This window comes from Macaca fascicularis, chromosome 9 (assembly GCF_037993035.2).
Source record: "Macaca fascicularis isolate 582-1 chromosome 9, T2T-MFA8v1.1".
Classification (NCBI taxonomy): domain Eukaryota; kingdom Metazoa; phylum Chordata; class Mammalia; order Primates; family Cercopithecidae; genus Macaca; species Macaca fascicularis.
Window position 1 is genome coordinate 93,302,953 of NC_088383.1, and position 15,181 is coordinate 93,318,133.

Here is a 15,181-nt window from a genome sequence, read left to right on the forward strand (position 1 = left end):
CCGAGGCAGGCAGATCACAAGGTCAGGAGATCAAGACCATCCTGGCTAATACAGTGAAACCCCATCTCTACTATAAATACAAAAAAATTAGCCGGGTGTGGTGACGGGCGCCTGTAGTCCCAGCTACTCGGAAGGCTGAGGCAGGAGAATGGCATAAACCCAGGAGGCAGAGCTTGCAGTGAGTGGAGGTCAGGCTGCTGCACTCCAGCCTGGGTGACTTAGTGAGACGCCATCTCAAAAAAATGAATGAATGAATGAATGAATGAATGAATGAATGAGTGAATGAATGAATGAATGAATAAGATGTCAGATAAGAGGAAAGACTTTAAGCTAGATCTTTCCTAGCTTAAGGTGTGAAGCCAGAGGACAGAAAGCAAAAAGCAGTTATTTCCCAAACAAAGTGGAATTTGGCAGAGTCACAGTTCCTAGAGAGCTGAGGCAAGAACTGGCCTCAAGGAAGGATCAACTGGGAGTTTCTAAGAGGACAATGATCAAAGTGGATTATTAATTGTTGGCTTTTGAGTTTTATCTTTGATCATAAATAAAAATTAAAAGAAGTGGCCACTAAGGGTGAAAAAAAGCTGTCTAATTCTAACACAAACTACATTTGAACAAATAAGAAATGGATCAAAAGAGAAATCATCAACAGAAGTAGTGAAATCACCCCCAAAATACTTGTAAGTTCCCTATGGAAGGGACATTCAATTTTTGATTTTTTAAACAGTGGCAGAACCAGTAGCAGATATGTTCATTAAAATGTGATTATGTAAGAGAAAAATAAAATAATGAATCACTTTCCATAAACTATATGATTTATGTGAATTGTCTAGCATGGACAAACTCTTGGACAGAGAGCTGATTAGTGGTTGCCAGGGGCTGTGGGAAGGGGTTGTGTGGAGAATGACTGCTAATAATTATGTGGTTGTTTTTTGCATCTATTTTTTGGTGATCTAAATGTTCTGTAATGAGACAGTGATGATGGCTGACAAACTGTGAATATGCTGAAAAACTGCTGAATTTTATACTTTAATTTTTAAAGGAAAGTATATTTAACATTCATTAAGCAGAAGTGGATCATGATAAAGGTCTCCATACTTGTCTTCATCCATTTTTTTTTTTTTTTTTTTTAATTTCAAGAGTTTTGGGAACAAATTGTTTTTGGTTATATGGATAAGTTCTTTAGTGTTGATTTTTGAGATTTTGGTTCACCTGTCATCCAAGCAGTGTACACTGTACTCAATGTGTAGGCTTTTATCCCTTCCCCCTGAGTCCCCAAAGTCCCGATTGAATCATTCTTACGCCTTTGCAACCTCATAGCTTAGCTTCCACCTATAAGTGAGAACATACAATATTTGGTTTTCCATTCCTGAGTTACCCCACTTAGAAGAATGGTCTCCAACTCCAGACAAGTGGCTACAAATGTCATTATTTTGTTCCTTTTTATGACTGAGTAGTATTCTGTGGTGTATATATACCATATTTTCTTTATCCACTCATTGATTGATGGGCATTTAGGCTGGTTCCATGTTTTTGCAATTGCAAATTGTGCTGCTATAATCATGCGTGTACAGTGTCTTTTTTATAAAATGACCTTTTCCTTTGGGTAGATACCCAGTAGTGGGACTGCTGGATCAAATGATAGTTTCACTTTTAGTTCTTTAAGAAATCTTCATACTGTTTTCCACAGTGGTTGTACTAGTTTACATTGTCACCAGCACTGTAAAAGTGTTCTTCTTTCACTATATCCAAGCCAACATCTACTATTTCTTGATTTTTACATTATGGCCATTTTTTGCAGGAGTAAGGTAGTATCTCATTTTGGTTTCATTTGAATTTCCCTGATAATTAGTGATGTGAAACAGTTTTTCATATGTTTGTTAGTCATTTGTAAATCTTCTTTTAATGATTATCTGTCAATGTCCTTTGACCACTTTTTGATGGGATTATTTGTTTTTTCTTGTTGATTTTAGTTCCTTGTAGATTCTAGATTATAGTCCTTTGTCAGATGCAACATTTGGAGATATTTTCTCCCACTCTGTGGGTTGTCTGTTTACTCTGCTGATTCTTTCTTTTGCTGTGTGGGAGCATTTTAGTTTAATTAAATCCCATTTATTTGTTTTTACTGCATTTACTTTTGGGTTCTTGGTCATGAACTCTTTGTCTAAGTCAGTGTATAGAAGAGTTCTTCCGATGTTACCTTCTAGAATTTTTATGGTTTCAGGTCTTTGATCTATCTTGAGTTGATTTTTGTATAAGGTGAGAGATGAGGATCCAGTTTCATTCTTTTACATGTGGCTTAGCAATTATCCCAGCACCACTTGTTGAATAGGGTGTCCTTTCCCCATTTTATATTTTTGTATGCTTTGTCAAAGATCAGTTGGCTCTAAGTGTTTGGCTTTATTTCCAAGTTCTCTATTATGTTCTATTGATATATCTGCTTATTTATTTATTTATTTATTTGAGATGAAGTCTTGCTCTGTCGCCCAGGCTGGAGTGCAGTGGCGCAATCTCGGCTCACTGCAAGCTCTGCCTCACGGGTTCATGACATTCTCCTGCCTCAGCCTTCTGAGTAGCTGGGACTACAGGCACCTGCCACCACGTCCAGCTAATGTTTTTGTATTTTTAGTAGAGACAGGGTTTCACCGTGTTAGCCAGGATGATCTCGATCTCCTGACCTCGTGATCTGCCTGCCCCAGCCTCCCAAAGTGCTGGGATTACAGGCTTGAGCCACTGTGCCTGGCCCCTGCTTATTTTTCTACCAGTACTTTGGTGTTTTGGTAGCTATAGCCTTGTAGTATAGTTTGAAGTCAGGTAATGTGATGTGTTCAGGTTTCTTTTTTGCTTAGGCTATGCAGGCTCTTTTTTTATTCCAGATGAATTTTAGGATTATTTTTTCTATTTCTCTGAAATTGATGGTAGTATTTTGATGGGAATTGCATTGAATCTGTAGATTGCTTTTGGCAGTACGGTCATTTTCACAATATTAGTTCTACCCATCCATAAGCATAGAATGTATTTGTATTTGTTTGTGTCATTGATTATTTCTTTCAGCAATGTTTTATAGTTTTCGTAGAGATCTTTCACCTGATTGGCTAAGTATATTACTAAGTGTTTTTTTTTTTTCTTTTTTTTTCTTTTTTCTTCTTTATTCAGCTGCTATAAAAAGGATTGAGTTCTTGATTTGATTCTCAGCTTTGTTGTTTTTGGCATATAGCATTGCTACTGATCTGTGTACATTGATTTTGTATCCTGGAACTTCACCAATTCATTTATCAGGTCTAGGAGCTTTAGACAAGTCTTTAGGATTTTCTAGGTATACAATCACATCATTGGTGAACAGCGACAGTTTGTCTTCCTCTTTTCCAATTTCAATCTCCTTTATTATTTCTTTCTCTTGTCTGATTGCTCTGGCTAGGACTTCTAATACTATGCTGAATAGAAGTGGTAAAAGTGTACATTCTTGTCCTGCTCCCGTTCTCAGAGGGAATGCTTTCAACATTTTCCCTTTCAGTGTGATGCTGGCTGTGTGTTTGTCATAGATGGATTTTATTACTTTGAGGTATGTCCCTTATACCAGTTTTGCTGAGAGTTTTAATCATAAAGGGATGTTGGATTTTATCCAATGTTTTTTTCTGAATCTATTGAAGTGAGCATATGATTTTTGTTTTCAATTCTGTTTATATGATGTGTCACCTTTATTGACTTGTGTATGTTAAACCATTCCTGCATTCCTGGTATGAAATCCACTTGATCATGGTGGATTTTCTTTCTGACATGCTGTTGGATTCAGTTAACCAGTATTTTGTTGAGGATTTTTGCATCTATGTTTATCAGGGATATTTGTCTGTACTTTTTGTTGTTATGTCATTTCCTCTTTTGGAATTTGGATGATATAGGCTTTATAGAATGACTTAGGAAGGATTTCCTCTTTCTCAATCTTTTGGAATAGTTTTAGTAGTACTGGCATCAATTTTTCTTTAAATGTCTGAGAGAAATCAGCTGTGAATTTACCCAGTTATGGACTTCTTTTTCTGGCAATTTTAAAATTATGATTTCAATCTCACTACTTGTTATTGGTCTGTTGAGAGTTTCTATTTCTTCCTAGTTTAAGCTAGGAGGATTGTATGTTTCCAAGTATTTATCCTTCTCTTCTAGATTTTCTAGTTTTTATGTGTTAAAGTGATCATTGTAGCTTTGGATGATTCTTTGTGTTTCTGTGTAATTGGTTTTAATATCTCCTGTTTTGTTTCTAATCGAGCTTATTTATATATTCTCTCTTCTCTTCTAGGTTAATCTCACTAGTGGTCTATCAATTTTGTTTATCCTTTCAAAGAACCAGGTTTTTGTTTCATTTATCTTGTGTATTGTGGTGTTGTTTCAATTTCATTTAGTTATGTTCTGATCTTTGTTGTTGTTGTTGTTTTTTCTTCTGCTGTTTGGTTTTGGTTTGTTCTTCTTTCTCTGGTTCCTTGAGCTGGACCTTGGATCATCTATTTGTGATCTTTCAGACTTCTAGATGAAGGCAATTAATGCTATGAACTTTCCTCTTAGCACCATTTTTGCTGTATCCTAGAGGTTCTGATAGGTGTGTCACTATTATCATTCAGTTCAAAAATTTTTTAAATTTCCATCTTGATTTCATTGCTGACCCAACAGTCATTCAGGAGCAGGTTAGTTCCCATGTATTTGCATGGTTTTGAGGGTTCCTTTCAGAGCTGATTTCCAATTTTATTCCACTGTGGTCTAAGAGAGTACTTGATATAATTTCAATTTTCCTAAATATATTGAGACTTGTTTTGTGACCTATCAAATAGACTATCTTGGAGAATGTTCCACATGCTAATGAAAAGACTGTATATTATGTAGTTGTTTGGTAGAATATTCTGTCGATATGTGTTGTCTGTTTTCCTAGGGTACAGTTTAACTCCATTGTTTCTTTGTTGTCTTTCTGTATTGATAATCTATCTAGTGCTGTGGGTGGAGTATTAAATTCCTCCACTATTATTGTGTTACTATCAATCTCATTTCTTACATTTAGTAGTAATTGTTTTATAAATGTGGGAGCTCCAATGTTAAGGTATGTATATATTTAGAATTGTGATATTTTCCTGTTAGACAAGTCCTTTTATCATTATATAATGTTAACTGTTCTTGCTTTAAAGTCTGTTTCTTCTGATATAAGAATAGCTACTCCTGCTTGCTTTTGGTTTCTATTTTTGTGAAATACTTTTTTCTACCTTTTACATTAAGTTTATGTGAATCCTTATTTGTTAGTTGAGTCTCTTGAAGGCAGCAGATACTTGGTTGGTGGATTTTTATCTATGCTGCCAATCTTTTCTTCTAATTGGAGCAGTAGGCCATTTACATTCAACATTAGCGATAAGATTTGTGATACTGTTCTATTCATCATGTCAGTTATTGTCCAAATACCTCTGTTTTTCCATTGTGTTATGGTTTTATAGGCTCTGGGAGATTTATGTTTTAAGGAGGTTCTATTTTGGTGCATTTCAAGGTTTTGTTTCAAGACTTAGAACTCTTTTTAGCATTTCTTATAGTGTGGTTTGGTAGTGGCAAATTCTCTCTGCATTTGTTTGTCTGAAAAAGATTTTATCCCTCCTTCATTTATGAAGCTGAGTTTTGCTGGATGCCAAATTATTGACTGACAATTATTTTGTTTGAGGAGGCAAAATATAGGACGCCAATCACCTCTGGCTTGCAAGGGTTTTGCTGAGAAAACTGCTGTTAATTTAATAGGTTTCCTGTTTCTATTACCTGATACTTTTGTCTCACAGCTCTTAAGACTTCTTCCTTGATCTTGACTTTAGATAACCTGATGCATCTCCGCCCCAGGTGATAATCTTTTTGCAATGAATTTCCCAGGAGTCCTTTTTTTTTTTTTTAAAGACAGAGTCTCACTAGAGATCTAAACATCCAAATATAAGAAGCTCAAAGGACTTCTGGGAGGCAGAGATGGGTGGATCACATGTGGTCAGGAGTTCAAGACCAGCCTGGCCAACATGGTGAAATCCTGTCTCTACTAAAATTACAAAAATTAGCCAGGCTGTAATCCCAGCTACTGGGGAGGCTGAGGCAGAAGAATCACTTGAAGCTGGGAGGCAGAGGTTGCAGTAAGCCAAGATCACAACATTGCATTCCAGCCTGGGTGAAGAACCCAGGAGTCCTTTGAGCTTCTTATATTTGGATGTCTAGATCTCTCGCAAGACACCCTAAATGTGTCTTTCATTTCCAGAAGTTGTAATTGGCTTCTCTTTATGATATCTATTTCTCTAGAAAATTTTTCATCAATATTCTATATTACTTTTTGAGTTTAAGTCAATTTTCACCTTTCTCTGGTATCTTCTTGAGTAGTTTAATAATCAACCTTCTGAATTCTTTATCTGTCAATTTATAGATTTTGTCTTGGTTTTGATCCATTGCTAGAGAGCTAGTGTAATCTTTTGGGGGTGTTATATATCCTCATTGGTCATATTTCCAGAACTACTTTTCTGGTTCATTCTCATTTGGGTAGAATATTTCTTTTTCTTTTTCTTTTTTTTGAGATGAAGTCTCACTCTGTCACCCAGGCTGGAGTGCAGTGGCGCAATCTCTGCTCACTGCAAGCTCCGCCTCCCAGGTTCATGCCATTCTCCTGCCTCAGTCTCCCGAGTAGCTGGGACTACAGGTGCCCGCCACCATGCCTGGCTAATTTTTTGTATTTTTAGTAGAGACGGGGTTTCACCATGTTAGCCAAGATGGTCTCGATCTGCTGACCTTGTGATCCACCCACCACGGCCTCCCAAAGTGCTGGAATTACAGGCGTGAGCCGTCGCGCCCAGCCTGGGTAGAATATTTCTAAAAATTGTTCTTGAATTTATTTTATATGGGACTTTTTAAAATTTAAATTCTTTCCCTCTTAAGGATCAGTCTTTAATGTTTATTTTAGACTAATTTGATTCTTCATGCTGGTAGGGGTGAAGACTCTGTATGAGTTCTTAGAGTCTTTGTTTGATGGCTTTCCTTGATTGTGTTGTAGTAGTCGTATTTTTGGTGTATGGGTGAGTTGACTGTCTCCTATGGTGCTGGAACAACAGGAATCTCTTGAAGCTAATCTCTTTCTCTCATGGTGTACACTTTATTTATTTATGTAATTCTTTCCTGGTGTTTTATTTACTGAGTTGATAATTCAGGCTTCAGACCAATTGGGGAGATATTTCTGGGTAGGCACTGGTTGCAGCTAAGGTAGGTAGGTAGTTGTAATACCCTCCAGTTTTTCTGTTTTGAGATGGAGTCTTGCTCTGTAGCACAGGCTGGAGTATAGTGGCGCAGTCTTGGCTCACTGCAACCTCCATCTCCCAGGTTCAAGCAATTCTTCTGCCTTAGCCTCCTGAGCAGCTAAGATTACAGGTGCCCACTACCACACTCAGCTAATTTTTGTATTTTTAGTAGAGATGGAGTTTCACCATGTTGTCCAGGTAGGTCTCAAACTCCTGACCTCAGGTAATCCACCCCTTCAGGCTCCCAAGGTGCTGGGATTACAGGTGTGAGCCACTGTGCCCAGCCACAAGTTCTTTTAAAATGCCTGAAATGAAATGTATACTTATGTATCAAAATATGCTACCCATTGATTTTTAGCTTTTTACAAAGAGAATGTATTTGCCATATAATAATGAATTTATACAGGATACCTGAGGCTCTCTTTTATTTTTATAGGGTTCATAATCCTGGGAGAGATAAACCAGAAAAATATTCCCACTGCTGCTGCGGGGATGAAAGGAAAACAAATTTATCATTTCCCATATAACCCTGGGAGGGCTTTCTTCAGTTAGCTTAGGGAACAGCAAATCATGTCAGCTAGGGCTTTCTGTCATTTTCTGACATAATTCCATCCCTAGCTGACTACTATATTCAATACCTCCTGGAGACCTAGCCTTAGCATAAATCCATATGTTATCTTTTATTTAAAAGGCAAACTATTCATCTATGGTAGATATTAAGTCTATATTTTATTCTATGTATATACATGGCTATATTGGCCTCTTTTCATGAATTACATAGTAATAATTAAATATGCCATAGTTATATTTCCTATACAACTAAAGCATTGTTGTTGGTCAAATTAGCAATTCATGCAGTTTGTTTGCTATATTTTCAGACATTTTTCATTCAATTATTCATTCTAATATTTTCTGACATAAGAGCATCAGTTTCACTAGTCTACCGTATCTCAACTTGGTATAACTGACTGAAAAATAGTGTTCATCAGTAGATTAGTACCACCCTGGACAACGGCAATAGAAGTAGAAAATGTCAACTGATGCATCCATTTAACAACTGTGTATTGAATGTCATTTGTATGCCTGCTAGACGCAGAGGTGGTGATGGTGAACAAGGGTCCTGTTCTCAATTCATTTTTTAACTTTTTAAAGAAATGGACAAGCAAACCATCAATTACAATTAAAAAAAGTTACTAAGGGGCAGTTAAAGGCTGCACTGGGAGCATATATAATGGACACCTAATGTTATCTTAGGGGCACAGGGAGAGTATTGAGCTAAGAGTAAAGATATAACGTTTGGTCAACGGCCCTGAGGTGTTAACAATTCTTTAGTCTATTTAGATAAAGATATCAAAGGCATGTCTGTGAAACTTATGGATAATTCAAAACTGAGAATAATTACTTCTGTTAAAAATTGTACTGCAAAATAACTGTATAATTGGCTGAAATAAATTCCAAATTACCAAAAAAGACAAAATAGTAAAAAAGGAATAATTATATTTATATTTTAGAAGGAATTTTTTTTTATATATGACTTGTGAATATATATGACTTGTGAAGATTCAATTGATGAGTAAGGCAAAGAAAAAGAGAGACTGGATTGATAAAAACAAATAAATAATAGCTATGATCTATCCAATATATACTTCATATGTACCTCAACACTTTACAGGTAAGATAAATTGTTTTCTCCAAGTTTACACAGTTCATTAGTGAAGTGTGAATGAGTAGCAAAGGTCAGGAGGTAATTCATTATGTTGAAATAGAGAAAATTATAGTTTTAGTTATAAAAATAGGTAATGTATTTGATAAAATATATTTTTAGAGAAAACACATGGTGTTTATGGGCTATTTTGTGTGATATGTATAGTTAGTTAATGTGAAATAATATTAGAGCATATACTAGAAAGTGTATGTTTCAATACAGAAGGAATTGAGAAAAACAGACCTAATTTGAAAGACAAGACTGTGAACCACAACCAGAAGAATAAAGTGAGCTTAGATCATGGCTAAAAGTTCAATCATATGAAGCGGATGCTCCAGCTAAAACTAAATCCACTCAAAGATGCCCCAGAAGTGAGAACCTCTCTTCATAGTAGTGATATCATAAGCAGAAAATCTACAAAAATTAAATAAGAAGTATTTCTCACTAGTTACTACTCAGGAAAATGCCTAGGAGGAAATTAACAGTTGTTTGTGTAGTAACAACAACAACAACAAAATCAATAGAGGAAAGATACAGTTTGCCTATCAAAAACACAACACATACTATTGAGAATTTCTTGAGTAATTCAAAGATGTTTTATCTTCTAAGGTCAGTGTCATTAAGTCAAGTTTTAGTACGTATCTCACTGAATGAAACTGCTGCATGGAAGAATCCCTGCCTCAGGAAATAGTAACACTCATTTTCATAATGCCTTTTTGTGAAATGCCTTATGTTGCTATCAATATGGCAGCTTACAGTCTTGATTGTTTCCTGCCCTTTACTGAGACAGAAGATGAAGTTGACTGAGAGAGAATTGAACAGTAGTGAAGAGAACATTGGAGAGACCTACAATAGGCTAAATAAAGAGCCCTTAGGTGGTGTATGATGGGCCTCCAAGCATGTAATTGCTGTCTTTGAATGCATAATAGTATATTCTAAACAAACAAGTGGGAGAAAGTTATAAAAATAATATTTCAGATAAATATTGGGTTTGATTTTTGAATACTTTAGTTTTTCAATAAGATTGATTTCTTTGACCTATTCAGTTGTCTCCCTCACTGAGGTAATAAATCAGAAATAGAATAGTGCTTTGTCCGACACTGTATGGGAAATTTCTCCCTTGGATACACAATTGTATCAATCTATGTTATACAGCTTTCCAACTCCAGATAATGTTATTCTAACTGTATTTTTCTCACAGCAAAAAAATTTATACAAGTTTATGAATAAATAATTGTATACAGACTAATGTGAGTGAAAAGCAAAATTATTAGTTCTGTAAATAAGGCTTGTAATAAAATCTACTTGCTTTATACATATATATTGCCAGGGGGCTTGGGTTCATTATTTTAAATTAAAAAAAAAAATCCTCAAGTTAAATATCTCTCATTAGATAATTATTAGGTAGAGAAATAAAAGGGTATATAATATCATGATACCACAGAAGAACCTGGGAAAAAGAAAAGACAGATGTACTAAATTAATCAAGTTACCAATGCAATCAGACAACAGAAAAGATGTTTATCTGTAAAAATAATTGCATTTAACACATTTTTAGACAGGTTTTTTCCCTAATTAAATGAACAACAACAATGGCTTAAATCTCATGGAAAGAACTTAGCATTCTATTAGTAAGTTATTTGATTTTCATTAAAGCTTTCTACTGGTGAAAATCATTCAAATAAATTTTGGAACATGATAAAAAATAAGTGAGTGGGCTGTAATTGCAGAATTCATTTGAGGCCATTCTTTGGTTTCAGAGTTTACAATGACTTGAAACAAATACATTATAAAATTATAAAATTTATTTGAATTGAAATTTAAATTATAATTTCTATGACTGATCTAAAACAACTATTCATTTTAATTTTTGTTGAATAACAAATCTATTAAACTACTCTTTTAGTTTTTAACTAAAAATTAATATAGTTTAAAATTCAATATTTATCTACATGCATCTATCCATATCACATATACACATACAACACATACATATCTACATACATGCACAGAGTTTTATTTTTATTTTCTGGATATTCTGAAATTTTAATATAAATTCCCTTTTTGTTTCTCAAGATTTTGTTTTCAGTAAATGTACCCTTAAGTTTTATGGTCTTTATTTTTCTGTAACTAAAAAAATAATTTTGGTTTAATTGCTCTTTATGAAATTGGTTGACATTTTCTTTCAGCCAAATATGGGCTAAAATTTTCAAATATAGAAATAAAATAAAATAAAATAAAGGCTAAAATGATCACATTATAAAGATATTTCATCAACAATCTAAGAAATTGTGTACTGGCAGTTTTTATTGCTCACCCATTAAATTTCAACCATTAAATCACCCTTACTAATTACATTATGTCTGGACATATTTATATATCGTATATCTTCATTATGAGTCATAGAGTATAACTTTATATAAAGTGCCTTTCTATATACTATTTAATGCTTTCAAGACCTGGACTCAGAATTGTCTTATACCAAAATCAGACCCACACTTTCTTATTTCACATTTGTTTCTAAAAGCTTTCCACTATGTGGTCTACTTTTCATTTATTCATCTTCTTGTTACCTGATTATTCTTTTAGGTACTTTCTTACTTTCTGTCACAGTAAAAAGTTCCATTTCTTCTCCCTTGTCCCTGAATCAGCCATTTCATGAAGAAGCCCTGGTTTCTTTTAGCATTGAGTGATATTTATAAAACGAGATCTGGGTGCTAGTTGTGCTTTTTCTTACTGGGGTATCATAGATTCTAGGTCTTTTCAGTGGACAGATTTAGTAAAAACACATATTTGTACATGAACACAGACATACCCTTATCTCTATCAACCATCTATCCATCTTTCTCTATTAATCTATCAAACAACTAGAAGTTCACTTTGATACCTCTAAATTTGATTGAACGTTGCAGCATCTATTCTGTCGCGATTTCTACATTTGTAAGGCTCTTCTTTGAAAGCAAGAAATCTGGCAACTAGGATCCTACTATTCTCAATACATTTATACTTACTGGCTCAGTACCAGTGTATATACTTACACTTCTAATTTGAATTGTCCAAAGTTCACCAATGATCTCCAGCTGGTGGGTCTCAAACTTGTCACCTTCTATTTGCCCACTTAGGCATTCTGGACTAAACCTGGGCCCTGATCACATTGATTCACTCATACTAGATATGTTCAGTGAACTGAAAGGTCAATTATGATCAATAAGAAGTGGAAGGCACATTAGGTTAAGTTTTTACGTAAAGAATTTTAAAGTTTTACAAAGTCTAAACTGTCAGTGTTTACCTTTGCCAATCGGTTTATTACTATAGGCTTATATCCATGTTGACTCTACCTCACCACCTAAACATCCTTAAGAATCTCAAATTCAATATATTTCAGTAAGATTTCATCATTTTCCTCAAAATTTATTCACATTCTTGTTAATATAATCAACTTTCCAGTTTTCTTAAGATAAAGTATTTCACTTAATCCTCTTTTCTCCTCTACAGTCAGATGATCGATTGCAAAACTCTGGTTTTAATCCCTAAATATCTGTATCTATCCAATACTTATAAAGTATTGTTTCAGGCCAGGAGTGGTGGCTCACGCCTGTTATCCCAGCACTTTGGGAGGCTGAGGTGGGTGGATCACGAGGTCAGGAGTTCGAGACTAGCCTGGCCAACATAGTGAAACCCTGTCTCTACTGAAAATACAAAAAAAAAAAAAAAAAAATAGCCGGGCGTTGTAGTGGACGCCTGTAATCCCAGCTACTCAAGGAGGCTGAGGCAGGAGAATTGCTTGAACCTGGGAGGTGGAGGTTGCAGTGAGCCAAGATCGTGCCATTGCACTCCAGCTTGGGCAACAGAGCAAGACTCCGTCTCAAAAAAAAAAAAAAAAAAAAGTATTGTTTCAGCTGCTCTAATAAGGAGATCTGTCTACTTAGTTATTTAAATAAAATTGATATTCATTTCTCTATCACATGAAATGCAGTGCAGATATTCCAAAGCAAGTATAGCACCTTTATTATCATGAAGTGTTAAGTCTCTAAAGCATGGCTGGTCTTGTTGCTACTCTATAATGTAATATGTTTAGGGGAGTTTGTGTATATGGGTGTGTGTATGTGTGTGTGTGTTTTAATATATCTTGATTTTGGTTAACGAAGGATTCTGGGACAGTAAGTGAATAAATTTTTATCAGATTTTGAGAAATCTTATTCATTATTTTTCCCATTCTCATATTTATATTATTCTAGTATTTCAAATACAGTTAGGTAAAACCATTGGATATTGTCACTAGATACCTACCGTTTCTTTATTTTCTCTATTTTTCAGATGGATTGATATCTTTTCTCCTGTCTTCATGTTGACTAAATCTTCAGCCATGTCCAGTCTCCATCATCAGTATGCTTATAAGCAGTGATTTAAAAAGTTATTCAACTTTTAACATATAGAATTTCTATTAGGTTCTGTTTGATACTTTCTATATATTTGCTGTAATTTTCTATTTTTCCACTCTCTAAGACCAAATTTTGTATAATTTCATTTGACACCTCTAAATTTGATTGAATGTTGCAACATTTACTCTGCCTTAAAAATGAGTAAATGAATAATTTTTCACCCTATATATAACAGCTACTTTAAAATATCTATTTTATCAATATCTGAGTCATTTGTTGGCTGAATTCTTTTGACAGTTTTTTCTTTAGCAATATGTTGTTTTCATGTTTATTCTCATGTTAAGTACACTTTGTTTATCTACTGGATATTATGATGACATAGTATAGAGATTGTGGATTCTATTATCTTTCTTCCAAAGAATGCTAATTTTATTGCATTATGGACTTCTATTACTGGCTGATCTCCTAGACCTTTTGTAGGATCAATTTTAAGTTTTCTTATTGCAGCTTTGTGGAAAGCACAAAGTATTTTCCAACCCCCTCTTAGCAGGACTCAATCGCCCACTTCTGTTTCCCTTACAGATATTGTCTGTACTTGGTTTTAGACTTTGTGTTAGTCTAAGGCAGTTGTCTCAACCAGAGGTGAGTTGGCAATGTTTGGAGACATTTCTGGCTGCCACAAATAGGGAAAGCTCTACTGGCACCTAGTGGTAAGAGCCCACAACAAAGAATTACCTAGGCCAAAATACCAATAGTGCTAAGACTGAGAAACTTGCCCTAGGGTATGCCTAGTACTTCTAAATCAATGTGTCTCTGGTGTTTGAGGTAGCTTCCCAGGATATTACCTAATGTCACTGATCCCTTGCTAGTATAGCCACCAACATTCCTTAGCATTGATTCACCTCTAGTATCTCTATTTTTCCTCTCAATACTGAAGCACCTATTCTCAGTATAGCCCAGGTGCTATTACTGTGCAAATGTTGAGTCTAGAATTTTGTCAAGGACTTATGAAAAGCCCATGCATAAATGTATAGTGATCCTATCTGCATAGCTCTTCCTGTCTCTTCTCCTGCTCTGCAGAGTCCAGCACTTCAGTTGTACCAAATTCTGATCTCTGCCCCCAAACCTCAACAGATTGACAACCTGCTTGAATTTCAGCTTCCGGAATATAATCCAGATTTACCTGATGCTCTGAACTCAGGATTAACATTCAAAAAATCAATCAGCATTTTTTATTACCACACAAATTTATGTTTATTTTTCCTTTTATTGCCAAGTTTTCAAATCAGTTTGGTATTTCTAGGTGCCATATGTTTCATATTATTCAGAAGATAACAGATAATTTTCTGTTAACTCTCTGTTCTTCACTTTTATGAAGTTCTGAACTGAAAAAGAATCTGGCTTATTCAAGAGCCATTTTTAGTACGTGAGATGATTTATTCACACCTCAGGATAATTTGAGCCCCATTAAGACAGGAATATGATCCAAATGAATTTTCTCTGTTAATAACTCAAATATGCTGTTGGTTTATTTCCAACTATAACTGAATTGTAAGAAGTTAGCTAATAGGTGTCACTTCTCATTCATAAAACTGTCATCTCTCTTTTTAAACATCCTTGCAGAAATTTGTGCATTTGGATTAATGAGGATCCACTGAAAATTTCTACATTGTAATACTCAGTATAAACAAATTAAAGGCCATTATTCCAAAAATGTGTGGGCATTTAATAAATTGTGTTGATGGAGCTAAAAGTCAGAGTGCTTAGTTTCCAATCCTATATCTAAGAGCAGCTGTCAGACTTTGGATATCCTTCTTAAG